This window comes from Bos javanicus, chromosome 11 (genome assembly GCF_032452875.1).
Source record: "Bos javanicus breed banteng chromosome 11, ARS-OSU_banteng_1.0, whole genome shotgun sequence".
Classification (NCBI taxonomy): Eukaryota; Metazoa; Chordata; class Mammalia; order Artiodactyla; family Bovidae; genus Bos; species Bos javanicus.
Window position 1 is genome coordinate 46,951,247 of NC_083878.1, and position 25,991 is coordinate 46,977,237.

A 25,991-nucleotide genomic window follows, 5' to 3' on the forward strand; every position below is an offset into this window, starting at 1 on the left:
TCCAGAACTGGTTGCCAATGTGCCCTGAGAGCCCAGGAGCATGATTAGACTAGAGACAGAGGCTTGTAGTCACAAAAGACAGGAACCTGGATAAAAAGTAAAAACACACAAAGAAGGAGTGAACTCCCAAGAAAGATGCCTGTAGAAAGTCCACGGTGTGCAGACAGCAGGAACAAGATACCCATGAGGGATACAGGCAGCAAGCTGTCAGAAGGAGAGCGGTGGACAGGATGCCAGAGGAGTAGAGGGCTTCCAGAAAGGAGTGGTCAGTGACATCAAATGCTCGGGAAGACAGAGGAACGAGGCCACCTGTCCTACCCAGGGAGAGAAGGGGGACTGGTCTTAGCAGGATGGTGGGGGCCAGAGCAGCCCTGGAGGAGACGCAGAATGGGCTATGTGATTACTCCTTCCCCACACCTCCACACTAAGCCCTGCATCTCCCCAGTTCCCCTCAGCTCACCAATGGCTTCACTGTCTACCTTACTATCTGCTCTCCCAATTTTCATGTTGGAGAAGACTCTTGAGAGTCCCTTGGACTGCAAGGAGATCCAACCAGTCCATTCTAAAGGAGATCAGCCCTGGGATTTCTTTGGAAGCAATGATGCTAAAGCTGAAACTCCAGTACTTTGGCCACCTCATGCGAAGAGTTGACTCATTGGAAAAGACTCTGATGCTGGGAGGGATTGGGGGCAGGAGGAGAAGGGGACGACAGAGGATGAGATGGCTGGATAGCATCACTGACTCGATGGACGTGAGTTTGAGTGAACTCCGGGAGATGGTGATGGACAGGGAGGCCTGGCGTGCTGCAATTCATGGGGTAGCAAAGAGTTGGACATGACTGAGCAACTGAACTGAACTGAACTGATGCCAGCCCACCAGCGGTCTCTTAGATGACATGGCTGGGTCACCTCCCCAGGGCAGGAAGCTGGGTGGTCCCCCTGGTGGGCGCTGCCCCTCGGCAGGCCAGGATTCCTCGGGCTGCCCAGCCCTGCCCTGAGAGCACGATGAGCTGACACAGCGCCCACTGGTGCAGGAGAAGGACGAAGGTGTGCTCTGGCCATGACAGCCTGGAGGGCCCCCGGGGATGCAGCCGAACTGCCCACATCTATTTTCCTTGACATCCGAACGCTGTGATTTTCAGAGGGCAGAGGGTGTGCTCAGAGAAGCTCCATCTCCAGCTCTTCCTGGTCATCCTGCTCCCTCCCAAGGCTCTCCACTTGCCCCCTTCCTACCTGCGCATCCCCCGCACTCCCATGCGGGTGCCTCCCACTAACACCCCTCCCCTCTCTCCCCAGCCCTAAGCAGCCATCTTTCCCCTTGTTCATCAGTTTCTTTCCGCCCAGGAGGTCACCCTCGGTTATGCCAGGGGCAAATGTGTCTGTGGTGGCCAAGGGGCTATTTTCAAGCTTCCCTGGCAGAACCCCCAGAATTCTAGCAACCGGGGAGACAGGTTAGGCCAACCCTGCTTCTCCCAGGATGCACTGGGAGCCTGGGAACCGGGAGGGAGGGAGGAGGCTCAGCTGAGGAGCTCAGGATTTAATTCTATGCATCATTAAGTAGTCCTCTGAAAGTAGTGTCCCCCTATACATCATCCATGCTTAGTAAACAGCACGCTGACATTACATTAGCGGCTGGAAATGAATTTTCTCTTTTATAGGGAAATTGAGAATCCGCCAAGAAGAAAGAAAGAAAGAAGAAAAAAAAAAAGAACCCTCAAAACCAATTATCTAGGCATTTATGAGTTCCACCCTGGTCCCTTTCTCTCTCCTCTCTCACTCAGATGCAAAGAAGCATTCAATATTTAATATATTAAGAAAAGAAAGAAACTTTGATAGATTATGTGGAATCTGGCATTAATTCCCTCTGCCCCTCCTTACTTTCTCACTCTCCCCTCCTGAAAACCCTCGCCTGGTTCTAGCTGACATTTAAATGGATTAAGGTGTTCCGATTTCCTTAATAGTGTTGACATTTTGGAAATATTTCGGCCTTTTTCTTCTCTTCTTGAAATAATAATAATAAATAAATATTGGAATGTATCTTCCCCCTCCATTCAACAGGCCGGCTCCGGTTCTGTCCTGCTGTCCAGTGTTGATGCAGTTTACATTCTTGGTTCTTATTTACAAGATTAAGGATGGAGAGAAGTTAAGTCCTCCTTGGGAGATGAAGGGGTTGAGAGTGGGAGTGGGAGAGTGACTGGTCAGAAAGGAATTTTGCTGATTTTCCCTCTTCCTAGGGCTGGGGGAGACTGTCTGTCTTTCTCCCGGCCCCTCTTTCCCTCCCCCACTGGCTGATGGCTCTTCCTCCGTGTAATCGCACTGCCCTTCTTGTATGTATAATGTAGTTTGGTTCATTTGTGGATGAACCTGGCTTCATTAAGCCAGGCAGATGTCCCTGGTTGTCCTCTCCCATTTGGAAGCATGGCCCTGTAGTCTACTGGTTGAATGCGAGGACAAGTAGATGAATTTGACTCTGCCTGTCTGTCCACTCTTCCCCAGAGATTGCATAGCTTCTGTCTCACTGTGCTATGATGTGTTTCCACATCTTTTCATCAAGATACCGGAGTGTGGATCCATGTTTATTTCGTATCTCAGCTTCCAGCACAAAGCTTGTACTTAGGAGGTACTTAAAAATGCTCATTTAATGGAAGGTAGGCAGGAGACAAAGGAATAAGGGGAGGAAGGGAAAGAAGAGGAAAGGAAAGAAGGACCACAGGCGGTGGGAAATTCTCACTCTTAGACATTTTTGAAGCCCTGATACTCCACATTATCTCTGAACAAAATTCAATCAGTAAATGTACTGATTTCATGATGCCCAGTTCTCTGCTGAGTCCTGCCCACAAGTTTCCCATGATTTAATGGTGGCTGTTTTGTGTCTTCTAAGTGGATAGAAATATCTGACGATACTTGCAGAGAGCCTAGTGTTTCTTAGAGATGTCTTTCTTTTCTTTTTTTTTTTTTTTTAGATTTTTTTAATTTGTTTTGGTATGGACCATTTTTAAAGTCTTGATTGAATTTGTTACAGTCTTGCTTCTGCTTTATGTTTTGATCTTTTGGTCCTGAGGTGTGTGGGATCTTAGCTCCCCAACAAGGGATGGAACCTGCACCCCCTGCCTTGGAAGGGGAAGTCCTAACCACTGGACCACCTGGGACGTCCCTAAAGATGTCTTTTTATGAATATCAAATAGAAGAAAATTAAATTACATAGCCATGGAGACAAACCTTTGCTCAGCTTACTCGAGCTCTCAAAAGTCAGTTTTCTCATATAGAGAATGGAGTAATAATTCCGACTTGAGGGCACTATTGTGACTGTTTCAAAGAAAATGCAGGTTCACGGATTAAGAGAGTACCTGCATGTAGTGAGTGGTCAACCAGTCAACACGTCATAATAGCCCTGTTGTTGCTCTTGTGTGGCATGTCATCCAGTGGCTGAACAACAGCACCTTTCACCAATCAGGCAAACTACTGAGATTTGAGAATATTTCCAAAAGGAAGCAGGAAAGAAATCATCAGATCCAGTTATGAGTTCTGGTCTCTTCCTGAGTTCTGCTTTTACATTTGTATGCAAAGAGGCATTTAGTGTATAAACAAAATCAAGCAACTTAGTTAGATTTTTTGAAGAGGAATTTGCAGCAGTGTCTGCTAGAAGAATTTCAACTGAGTTTTTTGGCTACTGCACAAGAATTCTTATAAGATCAAGGCAGACAGTGACCTGAGCCATCACAGAAGTGTGATTAATTCCATGCAAGGTTCACCCTTCTCTGTGTGTGATCTTCCCCCCTCTCCTTCACCTCACTGTGTTTCTGCACATCTTCCTGGCCTTGTCACCTGCCTGTCCTTTCCAGGGCACCCTAAAGTGAGTGTTTTCCAGGGATAAATACCAAAAATAATTTTTTATCTCAAATATCCTATTTTTCAAAGCTGAATTTAAAAAATTTTTTAATTGGGGAATAATTGCTTTACAGTGCTGTGTTGGTTTCTGCTGTACAATGTGAATCAGCTATAAGTCAAAAGTGAAAGTTCTAGTCACTCAGTTGAGTCTGACTCTTTTCAACACCATGGACTGTAACCTGCCAGGCTCCTCTGTCCATGGAAATCTCCAGGCAAGAATACTGGAGTGGGTAGTCATTCCCTTCTTTGGGGGATCTTCTTGACCCAGGGAATAAATCCAGGTCTCCTGTATTGCTGTCAGATTCTTTATCATCTAAGCCATCAAGGAAACCTACATAAGTATACCACATATACTATATGTATACACGTATATATAGTATATCATATATACAGCTATAAGTATACCACATATGCTCCCCCTTGAGTCTCCACAAAGCTGACTTTTATTCAACCTTCTAAAGATAGCTTGTCTAAACTTTACAGAGCCTCTTTATCCCCTAGGCTGTGTGTGGCCCGATAGGCATATTGTGTGCATCAGATTTGCTTGGCTTAGTAGAAGATTCTGCAAGACTTCAGGGCTTGGTGTAAAGTGCTTTTTTACATCTTAGCCATTATCAGCCTAGGGTCTACTTTGTATTTTTGCCCTTCCTTCTGATTTTGAGATTCCTACTCTGCTGATCTATTAATACTTGAGTTTGGAATCATTGACTCAGATACACTGCTTTTAATGCATCTCCTGTCTGTTAATTTCAAAAGAAGTATGTGTCCAACACATGTGATCTGTTAAGTACCATAATAGATGCAGGATTAACAGATGAGTAGAACACATTTCCCTTCATCAAGCCTACACCCTAGAAGGGTCCAGAAGGGCATCACACTTGCAAACCAGTGAAGTGTGTTCATAATCAAAGTACATTAGGAAGACTGAGCTGGGTTCAGGGCAAACATGAGTGAGTTGAGAAAGAACAGGCAATTCTCCAAGCTGACTAGTGAGAATAGGGTGGTGGTGGTAGAGTTGTGCCGAATTAACAGTTAGTCTTCTTTTCATTTAATAAAGAGGGGTTCAGTTAGGTTTATGCTAAATTAGATGATTCTAATTTTATCTGACTGAGTGCATTCGGGAGATAAGAGAAAGGAAGTTCTGGCTGCAGTTCTCAAGTCTTATTTAGCTTCCTGCTTCCTTCTCCCATTTGCCCTAGAGTTTCTATTAAATATGTTCATGTTTATTTTGGCTCTTGAGCTGTCCACTTCATTCAGTCAACTGTCTGTCCACCCACCCATTCATACAGTTGACCCTCCCACCATTCATTCCCTTATCAAGTTATCATTATGCGTGTGTAATGATCTGTGTGCCAGGTGCTGGCCATACAGACTTAAGTAAGAGGAGTTTAGTGTTGCTGTTGGATTGAGGTATGTCCAGAGCACTAGATGCTGTTCACTCTGAATTATAAATATTAATTTTCCTTGTCTGGGTCCTCTACCAAACTCATACTCACAATACAGTCCATATAGAATAGATGAGGCAGAAAGACTTGCATAATAAACACCAATATGAACACCACACAGTATGAGAGGTAGAATATAATCTGTGGAACCACTGGAGACCCCAGACCCCTTTAGCCCAGCAAAGGTGACCAGTATCCTGAATTCTGGGTTCATTATTCCTTTTACTTTTTATGTCATTGGCCCCAAATCTATGTATTCCAAACAATAGATTGCTTAATGTTTCCTATTTTAAAAATTTGAAAGTGAAAGTGAAGTCACTATCTAAGTAGTATTATGTAACATGGGGCTTCCCAAGTGGCACAGTGGTGAAGAATCCACCTGCCAATGCAGGAGATACAAGAAACCCAGGGTTGATCCCTACATGGGGAAGATCCCCTGGAAGAGTAAGTGGCAACCCACTCCAGGGATTCTTGCCTGAAAAATTTCTTGGGCAGAGGAGCCTTGTGGAACTATAGTCCATGGGGTCGCAAAGAGTCGGACATGACTGAGCAAGCAAGCAACAATAATGTAATATGCATATTCTTTTTTGTTGTTATTATTTATTTGTTTGTTTTTTTCTATTTGGCCACACTGTGAGGCATATGGAATCTTAGTTCCCAGACCAGGGATCGAATCCTTGCGCTCTGCATTGGAAGTGTGGAGTCTTAACCACTGGACTGTGAGGAAAGTCCCAATAGGTATATTATTATGCAGCTGAGTTTGTTCTCATCTTGTTTAGTGAATGTTGGTGAGATTTCTGTGTGTTGATGTTAGCATCTGTACTTTCTTTTCATGGCTGTGTGCTGTTCCAGTGTGGGGCTACGTCAAAAGCCATTCATCTGTTTTCCTGTTAATGAGTATTTGTTTTGTTGATTTGTCCCCAGCATGTTTTTCTATCACAGTAAGGCTGCCGTGGACATTCTTTTCACTGTTACTTGCTGCAAAGGCCAAGTGTGTGTGTGATATTTATCCAAGAGTATAACTTTAGGGTCACAGGGAATGCATATCTTCAAATGTAATGGACAACACTTAATATTGTTCCAATGTGGCTTTTTCAATATACACTTGACAACAATGAGAGTTTGCTTGCTTCACGTTTTTCACCAGCACTTGGTATTATAAGATTTTTAAATTTTGGAGTGAATAATGGTTTCTTGTTGTTGTTTGACTTTTAATTTTCCTGATTACCAGTGAGGTTGAGTGAAATTTTGTATGTTTATCAGCAACTTAGGTTTCCTCTTCTGAAAAATGACTATTTGTGATTTCTTTTGACTCTTCTTTGTCAAATTGTTTGTCTTTCTCTCACTGATCTGCAAAAACTCTGTTCTGAAAATCTCTAGTTGATTATGTGTTGCAAATATTTTCTCCCAGTTAGAGGCTTGTCTTTTCATTTTCTTTACAGTGTACTTTGATGAACCCATGTTCTTAATTTCAATGTAGTCAAAGTTAACAATCTTCCCTTTATGAGCTTTATTTTTTATATTGTGTTTTCAGATAAAAGTATTTCCCATCCCAAGGTCATAAAGATATTCCCCCACAATTTCTTCTAAAGTTTTAAATCTTACACTCCTCAGTTATTAAGCCATCTTAAATTGATTTTGTATCTGCTGGGAAGTAGAATTCCAATTTAAATTTTTTTTTAATGGCTTACCAGTAGGCCCAGCAAGATTCGTCGAATTCTTTCCTTGTTGATCTGCAACATCGGTTGTGTTCTGTGTTAAGTGGTGTCCATCCACCTGCAGTCTGTCTCTGGGTTCTGTAATCCATTTCATCAAATACTTTGTCTATCTCAGCATTTCTGATGAGCTAGAAAATTCAGTGAAGCTCTTGAGTCAATATATTATGAGAAGGAACTCCAAATAATTCAGTTCACTAAGACCTTTCTTTACAGGAGTGGTATAGTGAGAAGAATATGGGACTTGAAGAAAAGGGTTAGAAATCCCAGCTCTGATAATTATTTGTATGACTTTGGGTACAGCCTTAATTTTTTCTGAGCCTCAGTCTCCTCATCTATTAATTCAGAATACTTACTTCAACCCTAGAAGCTTCATTGAGAATTGGATTAAATTGAATTTTTAATATATGTCAAAGTGTCTGGAACCAGAATGGTACCAAAGGATGTATTTTGTAGCATTTCCAAACTAAGGCCACATGAACGTTTTCTAATTGCTTCTGTCCCAAGTGAGTCAAATCTTGGAAGTACCCCTCAGGAAAATAAGTTGTAGGCTGACTTAAAGACGTACTTACCATTTATTGGCAATATAATAACAATAATGTGGGCTTCCCTGGTGGCTCAGTGGTAAAAAATCCACCTGCCTGTGCAGGAGACGTGGGTTTGATCCCTTGGTTGGGAAGATCCCCTGGAGAAGGGAATGTCAAACCACTCCAGTATTCTTGCCTAGAGAATTCCATGCACAGAGGAGGCTATACTCCATGGGGTAGCAAATAGTTGGACACCACTGAGCGACTGAGCACACACAATGATGACTCACATCTAGCAGTAGAGGTAGAAGCACATATGGATAATTCAAATACAAAGCAGATCACTGAGGAACCAAGTATGATGGGAAAGGGGAGGATCACTCTGGCTGAGGGGATCAGGAAGGATCGCTTAGAGGAGGCAGAAGCACTGTGAGTTAAGACCCGGGGATGAGAGAAGGCAGGACTTGTTTGAGAACTGGCAAATACCCCCATCACGTATCACCTCACTTGGATGCCTTTGCTATGAAGCCAGTCTAAAGTAAAGCTATAGTGCCATAGCACCTGGGCCCAAGAGTCAAACGCTTAATTCAAGGGGCAGGTGGTAGAAGCATACAGGAAAACCTGAGAGGACGTTGGACAACATGCCTACTGACTAGGAAGCCAGCCAGAGTGAGGAGCAGGTCCAGGGCAGGCAGGAATTGGCCTTGACCTGGGCAGATGGAGCACAAGTACACAGGTGTCCCTTCATGTTCAATGTCTGGGGCAGAGCCATGTGGACAGCGGGCTCCCCATGAATGAGTGAATGAATGAATACATAAACATATAGCACCTTGTAGACTCTCATGTATGCTACAGTATACTTTTACATATAATCTGGATCAACGCACAGACATTATAACAACCTGTGGTTCTCACTTGCTGCTTTCTGGTGAAGTGCTCAGCAATCCTCATACATTGTTGAATGTCTAAGAAAATAATTTCTTCACGTTCCAATGCTGTAAAATATTGTTTGGATTAAAAGGGCAGGAACACATTGATGGATCTGAAATTTTTTTTCTTTTGGCTTGGAGATGACAGGGCAATCCATCAGACAACTTCCTTGGCTCCCTGTGACATTTTAAGCTCCAATGTTATAGCTTTCTTATTTTTTCTTTTCTCTCTTTTTTTTCACCCCCTGGCTCTCTATTGAACTGTGCCTCTAGGAAATGCATCCTGTAGCCTTGGCTTCTTTGACACTTGTCATATGGCAGGCACTCAGTTGAGGCTTGTCAATTGATGGCTGGCTATACTCAGGCTAGCTTAGCAGGTTGTCCTAAAGTAGAGGCGACTCCTTCATCTACCTGTGATGCTGTTGTCCCCATCTGTGCCCCAGAGCATGTAGCAAGCAGTTCTTAGAAAATAGAGCAGGCCCTGGATAATAACTAAGGATGTAAATGCCTACATAATGTGATTTCAGAAGCTGGATTTTGTACAAAGAGAAAACACTAGAAGTGCTTGGCTTCTTTACCTGTTTCTGCCTCTAGGCATAATGTGATCTTGGAAAGGCTACTTAACCTCTCCAAGCCTCAGATTCTCTACCTTTTTTTAAAAAACATTTTAATGTATATTAGACTATAGCCCATTAGGGCTTCTCCTGGTGGCTCAGGTAAAGAATCTGCCTGCAATATAGGAGCCACAGGAGACTTGGGTTCGATCCCTGGGTTGGGAAGATCCCTTGGAGGAGGGCATGGCAACCCACTCCAGTATTCTTGCCTGGAGAATCCCATGAACAGAGGAGCCTGCTGGGCTGCAGTCCAGAGGTCACAAAGAGTAGGACACAGCTAAAGCAACTTATCACACATAGCCCCTTAACAATGTTGTAGTAGTTTCAGATGGACAGTGAAGGGACTCAGCTCTACATACACATGTATCCATCCTCCCCCAAATTCCTCTCCCATCCAGGCTGCCAGATCAGTAGGGATGTGACTGATGTGGGCCATGAGGAAGAGGAGAGTCAAGGTCTCCAGTTTTGGTGAACTGCCTCTCATTTTGTTGATAAATTTCCCAAAATGTGTTTGTTTCTGGCTTCTCTCTTTGATTCTGTCAGTCCTGAAGGAGACAGAACTGGTGTTGCTTCTTCCATGTTGTGGATTGAATAACCGAGGCTTAGAAAGTCCTAACCGAGGCATTTGCTGAAGTAGGGAACATGAGAGGAAAAGAGATTGGATGGTTAAAATGTGGAGTTTGGCTTTAATGGTCTTGAAGTCGAGGTGCCCACCACGTAGTAAGTGAGGTTAATATACAACCTTGAATAGAGCTTCAAGGTGATTAATTGGGCATAGAACAAGATCTAATATGTTGGATAATTCTGCTCTATCTGCAAATTTCTCCACTCCTTCCAGCTGTTGTACATTTTCTGTCTTCTCGCTCCCAGACGTCCTGGGTTGGTTTCCTCAACGCCATCCTCCTTACCTTCATGGATCCCATTGGTCTGGTGACAGCCTCGAGGGCCCTGCAGGCTGACTGGGAGATGCTTTCCAATGGGAAGGGTTCTGATTCAGGTTTCCATGAAACCCTTGAAAAGAGAGGCAGGGAGAAGCCTTCACCATCCTTTCACAAAAGGAGAGTTTTCAAAACCTAGCCCATCCATCCAAATGGACCACCATATTCTATTACTATAAGGTCTTGGGGCCTAGGGCTGCCTTTGCTGAGAAGTTAAATAGTTGCAAGATGCAGGGAAAGATTGAAGACAAAAGGAGAAGGGGTTGGCAGAGGATGAGATGGTTAGGCAGCATCACCAGCTCAATAGACATGATTTTGATCTAACTCTGGGAGATAGTGAAGGACAGAGGAGCCTGACGTGCTGCAGTTCATGGGGTTGCAAAGAGTCCGACACGACTTAGTGACTGAACAACAACAACAAAGGCATCTTGGAAACAAATCCCACAGACCTGTTGTGAGCTGCTGCTCGTCCCTGAAGCCCCCTAAACTATCCCCACCTTGCCAAACAGCTAAGACCAGGGACCTCAGCAAACTGCTCCTGGCTTCAGAACCCTTCAGAGGTTCCCCAAGAGTAGGGGTCTCTGGAGCTGGGCTCCCACCTGTCCCACAGACCCTTTGAGCAGCTGTGTCTCCAACCTTATCTTCCCTCTGCCTCCACAGAAACCTGAGAAAGACGGAAAGGGGGAAGTGGCCGGGTTTCCCAAGACAAATAACCCCAACAGAGCTTTCTCAGCAGTGACCCTTAGCCTGTTGTGTCAGCCTCGGGCTGAAGGAGGAAGGAAATAGACCTTCTATTGAGTATTTTTCTTCCCCTGTCAAGAAGATCAGAGGAGCTAAGGCGAGGCAAGAAAAGGAGTCAAAAGCAGCTCGTTACCTCCTTCTGCAGGATTCGTGTTGCTCTTCCCCTCCCCTCCTGAACTCTAAGTAAACAAACTCCCTGGGCCGAGGAAGGCCCCAGGCCCCACTCCAACCAGGCCATAAATAAGAGCCCTTCAGCCTTTCACTCTTAGGGAGGAGAGAGGGCACTTCTTGGTGGAACATTCGATAGTGGGGGAGGGCAGAGGGAAGAACGCTAGTGTTAATTGAATCCCAATTTCCTTCTCCCAGGCCCACTCTTATCTTTTTAATTATACAAGGCCTTTCATCTTCCTGAGGACTTGTCTCTGTCATTAATGTGTGATCCTGATTAGAGATAGGGGTCTGTTCAGGGGTAATGGGAAACTCTTGTGCTTTTCTGAAACACTGAGTTACTCGGGGCTGATCCAGGTGAGGCAGGAGATGCTCTGGGCTGCTCTCAGCTCTCAGGTAATCTGGCGCTGGCTGTCTGGGTCTGAGATGGTCGACCCTGAGATTAGGGACAAGGGCCTCTTGAGGCCACTCTCTGCTGTAGTGACCCAGCAGGTGAGGGACACATGAGCCACTTGCCAGGTGAGCAGTTCCCAGGAAACTCAATCCAATCATACTCACCAGATGCAGGGCACAAGGTCCAAGAGCATGAAGAGACAGAGTGCTCTGTATTCCCTTAGGGTTTCCTTGATGGCTCAGATGAGAAAGAATCTGTCTGCAATGCAGGAGACCTGGGTTTAATCCCTGGGTTGGGAAGATCCCGTGAAGAAAGCAATGGCTACTCACTCCAGTATTCTTGCCTGGAGAATTCTATGGACAGAGGAGCCTGGCAGGCTACAGCCTATGGGGTCGCAAAGAGAGTATTTGCTAAAGGTTGGGATATCCACTGAGTGAGAGAGACTGAAAATGGGTTCTCACGGACTTCCTTCACATCTCAGAGATGTATTATCTCCAGGTGACAATGGCTCGGGACCCGCCAGGGTTACATTTCTTTTCCAACTCTGCCCTCCCAGTCGCTCTGTCAGTTGGCTAATGAGTTGTAAACCAATACTTAGGGGTGCAAAGGACACGTCCTATCTGAAGGGATTTGGCTCGTATTCCGTGTTCAATCACAGTTGGCTAAAGAACATTTTACACTCTGGTTCTGAGAGCTGATCAGCTTAAAATACGAATTACCTGGTATTTATGAAGCAATTATAGCTCCTCATTTATGGCTTTAAATTCTCCTGGAATTTACTCTTCTGGGCCTCATGGTGGCCTTCAGGGTTCCTTCACCGAGGCAGCTCGATATGTCACAGGCGCCATACTGGTCCCTGAGTATGCAGAAACAGGGGTGAGGCTGCATGCCCACAAGGAGCCTAATGTTCAGCTCAGAAACGTGTTGTTAGCTTAAAAATTATTGTATATATATATATATGGGCCTCCCCAGTGGCTCAGCAGTAAAGAAACTGCCTGCAATGCAGAAGATGCAGGTTTGATCCCTGAGTTGGGAAGATCCCCTGGAGAAGTGCGTGGCTACCCACTCCAGTATTCCTGCCTGGGAAATCTTATGGACAGAGGAGCCTCATGGGCTACAGTCGATAGAGTCACAGAGTTGGACACGACTGAAGCAGCTGAGAGAGAGAGAGTCCTATCTTCAGAGGAATCAGTTGTGATTTGAACTATATACACACACACATACAAATACACATCTCTAAAGATGGGCATCCACATGGTGTGTGTGCATGCTAAGTCGCTTCAGTCATGTCTGACTCTCTGCGACCCTATGGACCGAAGTCCACCAGGCTCCTCTGTCCATGGGATCTCTCAGGCAGGAATACTGGAGTGGGATGCCATTTGCTCCTCCAGGGACTCTTCCTGAGCCAGGGATCGAACCCTCATCTCTGGCATCTCCTGCCCTGACAGTCGAATTCTTTACCACTAGCACCACCTGGGAAGCCTATCCACAGAGCACCATCAGCCAACTATTCATTTCAGCTGTGCATTCTTGCAGGGTCTGCACTGTGTCCCATGTCTCACCAGCTCATGACTATAACCACCTTAGAGGTTCTGGAGGCAGCCTTGTGGTTTACCCATGAAGCCTCATAACTGGAATCTTTGGGAGCCAAGATTCCAGTCCAAGTCTGACCATGGGGCTCGGCCCTCCACCCCATGAGCCCCAAGGTCCAAACTTCCCTCCTTGCTTGAAGCCACAGTGTGTTCCTGAAGGTGTGCAGTTTTGGTCATAAGCCCCTCGGAGATGTAATGAACCTGGACACAGTCCGGAGAAGGGCAATTAAAATGCTCGTGGGGAAAGAGAGCCTTCTGTTTGAGGATGAACTCAAAAGAAAGACCAAACAGTAAAGTCTGGAAAGAGGAAGGGCGACCAAAAATGTGATGGAAATCTATGGGATAGTGGAGGGAATGGAGGGGGAGGAGGCAGGTGCCTGCCAAGGGCACACTCAGTGAAGCTCAAAAGCAGCAGTTTTAGGACAATGACAAGAAAGTTCTACTTAACATGTCTCATAAGTTTGCTGCCTGCTGCGTGATCCCAAGAGGTGGCACAGGCTCAAAATATAAATAGAATAGATTCCCAGCTTATGGATACATTGGTGTGTGTTCCCTACAGAATACCTGGTTTCCCGTTGTCTAACTAAGGCTACCTTAGTTTCTAATGGTCTAGACCAGAAGTTGGGGAACTTTCTCTGTAAAAGAGCAAGTAGCAATTATTTTTGGCTATGTGGCGACTCTGTCCCAATTGCTCAAGTTTGTTGTGTTATGAAAGCAGCCATAGATTATATGTACAAACAGGCGTGACTGTGTGCTAATAAAACTTCATTTACAAAAATAGGCAGTGAGCTGAATTTGATCCACCAACTGAAGTTTACTAACCCTTGGTCTAGATCCATTTATAGCTGGGTGGAATTATATAATTTAAAACTGGGAGGTACCTTGGTGATCCCACTCTCACTTTATAAAGCAGGAGAGTGACATCAAGAAATGTCAGCTGAGCTTCTCAAATTCATACAGTATATACTCATAGTGGGTTATTAGGATTTTTTGCTTGTTCTAGGGGGATATTCAGATCCTCTCCCCATGATGTTATGAAGGTTGGCAGTGAAGGGTCCTGCTGTGTGAAATGGTCCACTTTGGCATTTCTGATTTTCAGTAAGTATATATCCATGGCCAAAGACTGCCTTATCTTAGAAAATGTTTCAGGTGTAGGAAGATCTGAAAATACGGTGGTTCAGGTAAAGAATCCACCTGTCAATGCAGGAGACACAAATTCGATCTCTGGGTTGAGAAGATCCCCTGAAGAAGGAAATGGCAACCCACCCCAGTATTCTTGCCTGGAGAATCCCATGGACAGAGGAGCCTGGCTCACTACACTCCATGGGGCCAAAAAGAGTTGGACATGACTAAGCAACTGAACACACAAGAAAACTAAAGACTACTTTTATTTTTATTTATTTTTAATCAAAGTATAGTTGATGTATAATATTCTAAGTTACAGGTGTACAATATAGTGATTCACAATTTTCAAAGGTTATTCTCCATTTACTGTTGTAAAATATTGGCTATATTCTGTGTGTGGTACAATATATCCTTGTAGCTTATTTTGTTCACAATAGTTTTTATGTCTGTTATCCCCCTACCCCTATACTGCCTCTCCCTACTTCCCTCTCCCCACTGGTAACCACTAGTTTGTCCTCTGAATCTGTGAGTCTGCTTTTTTGTTATATTCACTAGTTGGCTGCCGTTTTACATATAAGTGAGATTATACTGTAATTGTCTTTCTCTGTCTAACTTGTTTCACATAGCGCAATACCTTCCAAGTTCATTCATGTTATTGCAAAAGGCAAAATTTTATTTTTTTGACTGAGTATTGTTCCACTGTATAGCTATACTACATTCTCTTTATCCATTCATCTGTTAACAGATTCTTAGGTTACTTCCACATCGCAATTGTAAATAGTGCTGCTATGAACATTGGCATGCATATATCTTTTCTAATTAGTGTTTTCATTTCATATATATATATACACCCATGGAATTGCTGGGTCATATGATAGTTCTACTTTTAGTTTGTAATAAACTACCATACTGTCTTCAACTAAAGACTGCTTTTAAATTTTTGGAAATCAGAAAATAAGAAAGATATTCCTCTCCCCCTCTAACCTCCTAGTTCTGAGATGGGAGAACATTTTATTTCTTGACAGACTATGCAAGTGACATTGACCCTCAGAGCCAAGTCCATGGAGTTTACACATTGACCTCCTATAGGTAGTCAGGTATCCCTAGTGGGGCCTGTCCCTGAGAACATTCCCCTCTCAAATGTGGGTCAGACTTTTCTAAAAACAACCCCTGCTTTCCATGCTCTGTTGGTGAGAGTCAGGAGCTGCTTGAATTCGTTGACCCTCAGAGCCTTTACGGGGAAAACTGTGTGTGTGTGCGTGCCCGTACTTGTGTGCACACGTGTGTATGTGTGTAGCTGGTGGGGGGAGAGGGGGAAAGGAGCAGTGGCTGATAACCCAGAAACGCATCAGTGCTCAGATAGTTCTAGTCATTATTATATTTGTGGCTTTTTTTCCCTAGGACCCATTGAAGATCTCTCATGAAAATAACTCCCTCAAGGAAACCTCTAGAACAGGGGTCCCTAACCTCCAGGATCTAATGCCTGATGATCTGAGGTGGAGCCAATGTAATAATAATAGAAAGAAAGTGCATAATAAATGCAATGTGCTTGAATCATTCCAAAACCATCCCCCCTGCCCGAGATCCATGGAAAAATTGTCATTCACGAAACTGATCGCTGGTGCTGAAAAGATGGGGGACCGCTGCAGAAGTCCAAAGCCTTGGTAGGAGACAGATGCATCACTGTCCCAGGCTTGGTGTCTAGAACTTTTGATGGCAGACTCAGTATTGTCGTCTGTGAAAGGAAGCTGAACTATATGCTCCTTGTTACCTTAGCCAAGCGGCTGCAGATGAGTGAGGCAGCAAAGTTGAGGAGAGAAGATAGGATGCTTCACATGTGGATGGTTTGTCTCTGGGGAAAACCTCATGCTTCAGGGATTGCAACTGAATCTGTTCTGCAGACTTTACAAGGGAGTCCGTCAGCTAGAGTTTTAAACCACATGAGCGCGTGCTCAGTCGCTCAATTGTGTCCAAGTCTTTGTGACCCCATGGACTGTAGCCTGCCAGGCTCCTCTGTCCATGGGATTTTTTCAGACAAGAATACTGGAGTGGGTTGCCATTTCCTTCTCCAGACATCCTCCCAGTCCATGTATCAAACCTGTGTCTCCTGAGTCTCCTGCATTGGCATGTGGATTCTTTACCACTTAGTCATCAGGGAAGCCCTTGGTTCTCACACTCAGCAGCCCTGTTACTCAACCTCTCACCCAGTCCCTGTCACTCAGCGACAGGGAGGCCTCCACCTCATGGTGAAGCTGGTACTGAGCAGTTCTGGCTGCTGCTTCATCCCCGAGTGTATCACCTGTTCAGCCCACAACAGCTCTACAAATTTTGGCGGGGGAGGAGGGGGCCATGCACATGCAGGATCTTAACTCCCCGACCAGGGACAGAACCTGTGCCTCCTGCAGTGGAAGCGTGGAGTCTTAACCACTGAACTACCAAGGGAATCCCCTCTCTATAGATATTTTTAATACTTTTTCCTGATTATAAAGATAATACATATGCATTGCAGAAACTTGAAAAACATAGAAAAATATAAAAAAAAATCACCGACAAATATAACTTGCAGTGATAAGCTGTTAGTACTTTGGTGTATTTCTTACTGTTTGTGAAAGTAGCCTTCTGTTTCTTAAGGTAAACTTTATTTCCAGATCCTCCTGCACCTGTGCATATGTTTTATAAAATTAGAATTGTATTTGACTATAGGTATTATATGCAGCTCATTCTTTTCATTGACATTGTGAACATTTCTCATATCACTAAGTAGTCTTTGAAGATATATTTTTATGGGTTGCCGAATTTTCTATGGCATGGATGTATCACGATGTAGTAACCATTACCCTACTGCTGGATGCTTAGGCTGTTTCTAAACGATATTATAAATACCGTGACAGTAAACATCATTGTACCTTCCCAGGTGGCGCAGTGGTAAAGAATCCACCTGCAATGCAGGAGACTTGGGTTTGAGCTCTGGGTCAGGAAGATCCCCTGGACAAGGAAATGGCAACCCACTCCACTGTTCTTGCCTGGGAAATCCCATGAACAAAGGCTTCTGGCAGGTTATAGTCCATGGAGTCCCAAAAAGCTGGACATGACTTAGCGATTAAACAAACAACAAGCATCATTACAAGAAAATCTCTGCACATTCTAAGTACTTCTTTAAGCTAAATTCCTAGCAATAGAAATCCTGGACCAAAGAGCATGAGGATTTTGCCTTGGTACTGCAGACCATGCTGTTCTCCAAAAAAGCATGTCAATTTCTATTGATGGGATTTCTGTTCTCAGCATCCACTGTCATATTCAGGTTGAAACAAACACTCTAACATACAACCCCTCAAATATTGGAAAGTAGGTCTTAAATCTCCTGGATTCTTGCCTTCTCTAGGCCCAACAATCATTTCCTTAAAAACCCTTTCAAGGCTGCTTTCTAACTTCTTTACCATATCATCCTACTAATTAAAGAATATTCTGGTTTAGAATTACAGTCTTAAAAATAAGCTACCTAAAACAGAACACAACACTACAGATATGGGCTGAACCATTTTAACCTTCTTTATTTGGAGTCTTTTATACTTTTGTTAATGTGATCAAAAATTGCATTCGTTTTCTGATTTTGTTTTAGCAGGGTATTGGCTCAGGTAAGTTTGTGGCATGCTGATAGTCTGCGGTCTTGATGATCTGGTTATTGGAGTCTTTTCCATTTGATACTTGTTCAGCTGAATTTTTGAGCCTAAATCCAAGACTTACATTTATCTGACTGATAATAGCTCAGAGCCCCAGCCTGTTTAAATTCCACTGCTGCCCATGGAAAGCAGGTCCTTGATGCCTCAGCTGTGTTTCCAAAACACATTTCCCACTGGACTTCATCTAGGACTTCTGCTGGCCCCATTCCTATGCAGAGGTCAGGAGAAGGTCTTGGGGTTGTTAAGGCCTGGGCTGCCTGGCGCCACCCTGGCTGGCACTCCTCTTACAAGAGTTCTCAAGAGGGACCAGGATCTTGGCTTGAAACAACTCTGGTGAAGAGTGTGGCTGATCCCTGGGAAAAGGACCCTTGAGTGATGCTGGGTGATTCCACCAGCAGGGTGGGGGCCATGGGACTCTGCAGGTGGCACACCCACCTGTCTGGGCTCCTCTAGCCAGATCTAGAGGTCGGCCCTGACACTTGGGTGGGACTCTGGCCTTGCCTCTCTTTAGCCTCTTTCCTAACACAAATAGAATATAGTCCCTTGTGAAGATGGCACTTAGTTTTATAGGCAAGACTGAAGCCCACCTTGCCCTCCCATCTTTGCACACAGGTGTACAGATATCCTGGTACCATTTCAGCCCTCCCCACAACTGCTTCCCCTTGTCCACCCGCCAGGGATAGGCATGTGTATTGGACCATGGTCCATGTGGAGAGGGAGCTCCCAGTGGGCTTGTCTGCTTAGCCCTTCAGTCTCCTCATCTCATGGGAAGAGTCATGGCTTAGGAGGCACTCAGAGTCACAGGGTTTAGGGCACTGGCTTTGGTTGTCCTGGGGTGGAAGATGGTATAGCTCATGGACAAACTGCATTTGACCAGCTTTTCAGAACCTGTAGATGTCTGTGCCTATGTATGGAGGGAGGGGGCACCAGGATGGATGGCTGGAAGGAGCAGTCATACAGGGTAGACAGAAAACCCAAATGAGTGGGGGCTGGGTCCATGTCTAAGGTGCTCTGCTATTCTCATAGGGAAGAAACCCCCAGGCCACGGAAGGATGTTGAGATGGTGGGAAAGACATCAGGGGTCAGAAAGCCTGAGCTCCCATTCTTGGACCTGGTCACCAAAATCTTTTTTTTTTTTTTTGACTGCACAGAGAAGCTTATGGGATTTTAGTTCCCTGACCAGGAACTGAACCCAGGCCCCTGGCAATGAAAGCACTAAATCGTAACCACTGGACTGCCAAGGAAGTTTCCAAATATTCTGACTGCAGGCCCCAAGGCATTTGTGGCTCACCAGAGTCTAGTGTCCTGGGTACTGAAGACCATGTCTCCATGTGGCTCCAGGCCCTCTGAGAGTGAATATTCCCCAAGAGTGGCACTCAACACAACACCCATGCTCTGCACTTACTGTGCAGTCCACTTCCCAGTCCTTGCCAGCAGCTGGTCTGTTTCATCTTTGGAGTCATCAGGCTTCCCCTCCCACCTCTATTCAGTGTTCGGCTTCTATGAGTGGAGATAATGCAACTCTTATTTAATTCAAATCAATTCCATTCCATCCCATTCAACTCTCTCCCATCAACAACATCTCAGTCTTTTATTGCAATCATAATTTGCTGTTTTGAAGGAGATAAAGCAGAAAATATAAACATACATTAAAAATAACCCCCTGCCTTAGACTTCATATTTTCAAAATGCTTTCACATAAAGTATTTCATTACAGACTCAAGCAGCTGGCGTCGTGAAATATGGTCTCACATAGAATCCAATGAAAACCAGATGAAAAGAAACCCTGAGAGAAGACGGGAAGTGAGAGTGAGTCTGCCGTGCCTTCTACCCCTTTCCCGCAAGGCCTGGGCCATTGACCGGGTGCTTGCCTGCAGCCACAGGTAGGTGACAAGTGTGGAATTATCTCCTCCTATTTCTTCTAAAATTCTCCTTTAATTTTCAATTTTTTCTTCCCATTTATGTACTTCTTGGGAATCAGATCCTAAAACCTCATAGCAGAAGAAGCTCTAGTATTCATCACTTAGACCATTTCCTACTCCAGGGGATCTTTCCCACCCGGGGACTGAACCTGCGTCTCTAATGTCTCCTGCATTGGCAGGCGGGTTCTTTACCATCGAGCCACCAGGAAAGCCTTCACTTAGATTGAACCCAGGTCTCCCACATTGCGGGAGGATGCTTTGCCATCTGAACTACCAGGGAAGACCAAGAATACTGGAGTTGGTAGCCTAACCTTTCTCCAGGGGATCTTCCCAACCCAGGAATCAAACCACAGTCTCCTGCATTGTGGGTGGATTCTTTACCATTTGAGCCATGAGGAAAGCCCTCACTTAGATCAGTGGTTCTCAAAGTGTGGTCCCTGGATCAGCAGTATATGCCCCACTGGGAACTTGTTCCAAATGCAGACTCAGGCCCCATCCCTGATGTCCTGAATTTGAAACTCTGTGTGTGTGTATGTCATAGTGTGTATGTCTTATGGGGTGGGGTAGGGTCTGGCCAACTGTGTTTTAACAAGCCCTCTAGCTGATGACGGGGCTTCCCAGATGGCACTAATGGTAAAGAACCCACCTGCCAATGCAAGAGATATAAGAGATGCGGGTTTGATCCCTGGGTTGGGAAGATCCCCTGGAGGAGGGCATGGCAACCCACTTCAGTATTCTTGCCTGGAGAATCCTATGGACATAGGAGCCTGGCATACAGTCCATGGGGTTGTAAAGAGTCTGGACATGACTGAAGCAACTTAGCATGCATGCTCTACCTGATGGCTCGGGTACCTGCTAATGTTAGAGACCACTGATCTGGACCAACTCCCAAATTTCAAGAAGTCCTGTGGGCCACTTTCCTTGCCCCCTGACCCGAAATGAGATGCCTGTTCCCAGGCTCCATCATGCCCCCTTCCCCTGTCCCCCACAGGCTCTCTGCAGACCTCTGGGCCATCTCCTCCACAGAGCGGCTCCTCCAGCCTGCTTCTCACTTTGCATCTGTGAACACAGAAGGTGAGCCAGGCTGGTGACCAGCGTTTCCCAGGACAACAGACACTGATGCTTCTCACAAGGTTCAAGGCCTGCAACCCTACTGTCCTGGATGGCAGGGGACAGTGAGAGTCATGACTTCTGAGGACATCTGATTTCTGATGATCAGAATGTCCATTCCTACCTTTGATCTTTCCCTCTAGACTGGAGCTCTTCACACAAACCCAGCACAGTCTCCCTGCCCTCTCCCCAGGGCTCCAGGTTATCACTAGCATATTACCTTGGGTCACAGGAGCTAGGTAAGCCTCCCTCTCTTCAATTCCTGCCCAGACACGAAGTCCATAAGATGGCAGAGCTGTTGGCAGCCTGATCCTGGATACCAGCATACTTGGGGTGTTTTTGAAAACAATTTAAAATGTTAAATGTCAACACAGGGTGTGAGTAACAGGGTGTTTACTGAGCAGCTACTCGGTGCCAGGCTCCACATTAGGTATCACTTGTTCCATCAGGGCTCTGGGTGGGTGGGTCCCCAGGCCTACACTTGGTCCACTTCTACTCCCATGATGCCTGAACCCTTCTAGCCCCTCCCTTCCTGTCTCACCACCCACTCTCGAATGCCCATAGCTGTGCCATGTGATCTGTGGATCATCCTGGATGGGATGTGGGAAGGTGATCACCAATGATGGAGGCCAAGTCACCAGCTAGAAAGGAATCCTGGGATAGAATCAGGTACCTGGGCAGTGAGAAGGAGATTTTGGGCAACTCAGGTGAGGAATGTGCTCAAAATGGACATGAGATAATTAAAACTTTGGCCAGGGGCTTTCCTAGTAGTGCAGTGGATAAGACTCTGCCTGCCAGTGCAGGGGACACAGGTTCGATCCCTGGTCCAGGAAGATTCCACATGCCTAGGAGCAACTAAGCCCTGGAACCACAACTACTGAGCCCATGTGCTGTAACTACTGAAGCTCACATGCCTAGGGTCCCTGCTCTGCAACAAGAAAAGCCACTGCAATGAGAAACCCAAGCACCACAGAAAGAGTAGCCCCCACTCACTGCAACTAGAGAAAGCCCATGCAAAGCAACAAAGACTCAGGGCAACCAAAGATAAATAAATTAATTAAAGATAAAATTTTAAAATGACTGAAAAAAATATATAAATAAATTTTTAAAATTTGCCCAGCTGAGAAAAGAGACAGAAAAAATATGATAGAGCCCCAAGGCAGTGTGTTATGACCCAAGGTTTTCCGACATTTTCTATGGATTTTTGAGAGGCAGGGGCTCCAGCAGTTCGGGGAAGATGGTGATGGGCCTTATCTTGAGGACCAGGGTATATGAGGCTGAGGCCCAGAGGACTGAATAATGGGCAGCTCAGAGTGGTTGAGAGGACCAGTGAGGGTGGAGAGGTGGTGGGTGGTTGTCAGGGACCCAGGGAGAAGAAAGGCACAGTGGCCAGAGGGAGGGAGCTCCCGGTGTGAGGCCACTGGACAGACATTACCCCAGGGACAAGAGCTGGTCAGAAACAATAACTGTAGCAGCAACGATCACTGAATCCAGGTATCAAATTGAATCCAGGTGTCAAATTGCCCTGTGGTAAGCCCTTGGCATGTATTTTCTCATTTATCCCTCATGACAATTTTTTTTAGCATCTGTAATGTGCCAGGTACCACCCAAAGTCCTTCCGCATTCCTGTTGACATTTTTTAAAAATTTATTTATTTTACTATTTTGGCTGCACTGGGTTTTCATGACTTCGTGTGAGCTTTCTCTAGTCATAAAGAGCAGGGGCTACTTTCTGTTGCACTCTGCAGGCTTCTCATTGCAGTGACTTTGCTTGTTGTGGTGCACTGGCTTAATACTTGTGGCACACAGGCTTAGTTGCCCCAAGGCATGTGGGATCTTCCTGGACCGGAGATGAAACCTGTGTTCCCTGCACTGGCAGGCGGATTCTTATCCGCTGCACCACCAGGGAAGTCTCCCCTTACCATTTAAGTCCACATCACCACACCCCAGGTGACATACATGGAAAGTGAGGAAGAGAAATATTTTATGACTTGCCAGGGATCTATGGCCAGTGGAGAGCTGAGCTGGTCCTAGATTCCAGTTCTGTCCACTGAAAAGCCATCGCTCTTTTGAAAATGTCTTATTTTGCTCTTCTCAGAAAAGCTAGTGAGAATGATGCCAGGACAGCCTAGGGCAGTTGCCACATGGGGCCCAAACTTCTGGTTCCTCTGGCAACCCATGCAGAAGAAGAAGAAGGATGCAGAGAGCTGGCATTTGTCCCAGAATGCAGCAACCTGCAGCCCTCCCCATCCCCCTGCCTCCCCATCACCCCAAGGGTGGCAGCATAGAGAGTTCACAGGATCGTGTGATCATGCTCAGAAGTTCTTGTGCTTCTGCTTATTAGCTTGATGCTTCCAGAAGATTCTCCGTGAATCTTAGATAACATCGTGTGCCGAGGGGAACTCTCAGACCTATCGTGAGGACCAAAGGAGAAAGATACTGCTTGAGGGTGTAACTAAGCTCAGTTAGAATGATGGTGGCTTCTATTTGTTCATCTGACAACTAAATATGGACTACCTGTCATGCCATCATACAGGTGCTGGGACCAGGGCAACGGCGAGTCAAAGGTGAGCTCCCAGTGACATCACCACAATAGCTAAAGGGTGATGAATGCCACCTTGCATGACTCCCTCAAGTCATTTGTTACTCTTGGGGTCACCCCCTCCTCTTGCAGTTCCTGGTCAATCGATGCTGCCTTGATGCTTCAACCAAGCAGATTTCACCTGGAGTCAAATACCGATCCATAGATTGAGGTCCTAGCTTGTGTTGCGTGTTCAGTCTCTCAATTGTGTCTGACTCTTTGTGACCTCATGGACTATAACCCACAAGGCTCCTCTGTCCATGGGATTTCCCAGACAAGAACACTGGAGTGGGTTGCCATGCCCTCCTCCAGGGGATCTTCCCCACCCTGTGATTGCACCCAAATCTCCTGTGTCTCCTTGCATCAGTAGGCAGATGTTTTACCACTGAGCCACCTGAGAAGCCCATGGAGGTCCAAGAGAGGTGGTCTTTTTCTTCAGCTCAAGCCATTCTGAAATGGCCCTGGGGGCAAGATTGAGGCCTTCCTGCCTTTGCTGCTTATACACACAGACTTTGGACTCCTTCTAGAAGTAACTTCACACCTGCCCCTGTAGTAAGACTTCCCATGACTTAAATGACCTCAGGTATACATCTGGCAGGGAGAGAATGGTTAAATATTGCACAAGTTAGCAATTTAGGGAAGTAGAGGAGAGAGGCTTTCTAGGCAGACATGCTCTTATCTGGTCCCATGTAATGATTTGTAGTGCTTTTTTACCCAAAGGCTGGGCTCAGTTGATTCTCGGTTTGCATCTTTCTTGTCCTCTGATTTCCCAAGAAGAATGCCCATTCTGGTCCTAGTTCCTCAGGCATCTGGATCCCTTGCTGGGGTCCCGGGTAGAAATGGAGGGGAAGTTGAGTTAGAAGATCTGCTATGGACTGTCCCTGGGACCTCAAGCAAGGCACCTAACTTCTCGAGGCAGAGTTTACTCAACTCTGAAATGAGAATAAAAATATTCAGCCAGTCTGTGTCAGGGTCAAATTAACATCACCAACAACCTTGTTATCCAGATGAGCACTGGTCTGGGGTGAAGGTGTTGTGCTAAGCATTTGTGTGACGTGCTTTGTGGCATGCCAAGTCACTTCAGTGTGTCTGACTCTTTGCCGCCCTATGGACTATAGCCCACCAGGCTCCTCTGTCCATGGGATTTTTCGGGCAAGAATACTGGAGTTGGGTTGCCATGCCCGCCTCCAGGGGATCTGACAAAGGGAGCGAACCTGCGTCTCTTATGTCTCCTGCATTGGCAGGTGGGTTCTTTACCAATAGGACCACCTATGATCTCACTTTTTAAAAGTTATTTATTTATTTATGTTGGGCTGAGCTGGACATTCCTTGCTGCATGTAGACTTTAGTTGCAGCCAGTAGGGGCTACTCATTGTTGCGGTGCACAGGCTTCTCATTGTGCTGGCTTCTGTGTTGTCAGGGAGCATGGATGCTCTAACAGTGTGCAGACTTCAGTAATTACGGTGACTGGGCTCAGTATTTGGGTGCAGGGACTTAGTTGCCTTTCAGCATGTGAATCTTCCCGGACCAGGGAGTGAACCCATGGCCCCTGCATTGGCAGGTGGATTCTGAACCACTGGACCACCAGGGAAGCCCATCATCACCTCATTTAATCCTCACAATTTTCTGATACAGATGCTGGCTTTTTAAACCAAGGAAATGAGTTGCAAAATGTCAACACCATGCAGTTAGAAGTGATGGTATAAACAAGGACCTACTGCACAGCACAGGGAACTCTTCTCCCTGTTATGTGGCAGCCTGGATGGGAGGGGAGCTTGGGAGAGAATGGATACATGTGCAATGTATGGCGGAGTCCCTTTGCTGTACACCAGAAGCTATCACAACATTGTTAATCAATGATACCTCAATACAAAATAAAAAGTAAAAAAATAAAAGAAATAGTGGTATAGAAATTTGAACCCAGGAAGGCTGACTTTCAGGCAACTCCTGATTCCCCGTCATTGTTATATCTTCTCATTTTTTTTTCCTGTCTTCTGCCTTCCATTTGGATGACTGGATCCAGTGACTACTGCTCAGGATTCAGAGGAGCAAGACGGCATCTCATTCATGCACCATCTCTGACTTTAGCTGAGCAAGCTGCTTTCAGCCCCTGCATGCCTAGGATTCAGCCTGGGCCCACATTCAATATGGTGGATACCTGGCTCTTTGAGTATCAAATAGCTGGCAAGGGTCACGACTGGGCCTGAGAACAGGAGACAGTGGCTCATGGAATGAACTCAATTTGCACACTTTCCCAGGGCATGGGGGAGGAAATGACAGTGACTTGTTGCTTGGGAAATGCCGGATGGGTGGCCTGGTATCTTGGGAATGTGCTCAGACGACCAGGGGATGTTTTTCCAGCCTCTCCTTCTCCTCCCCATTCCTGGGATGGTACTTTGGACTCCTCACCACTATTCCCAGGCACAAAAGAGAAACCTGAGTCCTGTGTTTTTTAATGCTCTTAGTACTGACTTAATGACAACCAAGCTCTATCTGTGTATCAGGATGCACCTGATTCAGTGATATTTGATGCTGTCTAATTTATCTGCAATTTTAGGAGGTTGCTGTTACATGAGGAATCAGCGAGGTCAAGAAAAATCCCCAGAATTGTAGAAATGATGAGA

General features: G+C 45.6%; 2 long non-coding RNA genes across 3 annotated transcripts in view; one reads left to right on the forward strand and one right to left on the reverse strand.

Annotated features, from left to right (window-relative positions):
• Positions 1 to 9,160: 9,160 nt before the first annotated feature.
• Positions 9,161 to 12,209, reverse strand: LOC133256530 (uncharacterized). The gene is made up of 3 exons (XR_009739241.1): positions 12,078 to 12,209; positions 11,523 to 11,616; positions 9,161 to 10,128 (listed from the first exon to the last, which is right to left on the reverse strand). It is a non-coding gene; the product is annotated as an uncharacterized LOC133256530 (long non-coding RNA).
• An 8,084-nt stretch (positions 12,210 to 20,293) lies between these two features.
• Positions 20,294 to 25,991, forward strand: part of LOC133257101 (uncharacterized) — a 31,676-nt gene continuing 25,978 nt past the window's right edge. For both annotated transcript variants that reach the window (XR_009739403.1, XR_009739404.1), the window contains exon 1: positions 20,294 to 20,751. This is a non-coding gene — a long non-coding RNA (uncharacterized LOC133257101). The remainder of the gene's footprint in view (positions 20,752 to 25,991) is intronic.